Here is a 765-nt window from a genome sequence, read left to right as displayed (position 1 = left end):
GCGGCAGCGGGGGGAGGGGCCGCGCTGCGCGGGTTACGGGTTACCATGGCGACGCCGGTGGGCAGCGGTGGCTATGGCGGCCCCGGCCGCCGCCCCCACCTCGGCCCGCCTCCCCGCGGGCAGGGGAGCCGCTTCCCGCCCCCGGAGCCCGGCGGTTATCTCCCCCGCGGGAATGGCTGCCTCCCGCAGGGTCGCCGGCCGCCGCTGCGGTGCCTGTAACGCAGCAGGGGCCGCGGCCTGCCCGCCCGCCGCCCCCCCGCCCAGCGGCCGCTGCCCCGAGCAGCTCCTCCCCGAGGCTCCGTCCTCCAAATGCCTGGAACATCTGCAAAGCGATGCGGTGCTCATAATAAATACGCTCTCCACCTTTACATTTCTAGGAATACCCACTCCAGCAAATGGCTGCTTGACCCTTGATTTAACCGAAGTGCGTTGTGCCCATCGTTTGGTGACCCCTGGTACCCAAAGCAAGGCGCTGCGGCCATTGCTTTTTTCTGTATTCCAGAAAACAGACTGTAATTCATGATACAAACTTTATGCTATACTGAATGAATCAAAGTCATGATCTCTTAAAATAAAATTTGACCTGCATTTTTCCTGTGTTTATAGTCTGCTCATTCCTTCAAATGTGGTCAAACAAAGTACTCCTCCTGCCTATAAGATGTCATATGGTCTTTTTCCACAAACATTTCAGTACCTCCAACATTAAGGCGATCCCCACGTTCATGAGGAAATGAAGGTGCCTGAACGTCATGGACCCAAATCACC

This window comes from Dromaius novaehollandiae, chromosome 10 (genome assembly GCF_036370855.1).
Source record: "Dromaius novaehollandiae isolate bDroNov1 chromosome 10, bDroNov1.hap1, whole genome shotgun sequence".
Taxonomy (NCBI): Eukaryota; Metazoa; Chordata; class Aves; order Casuariiformes; family Dromaiidae; genus Dromaius; species Dromaius novaehollandiae.
This window is presented reverse-complemented; position numbering follows the sequence as displayed.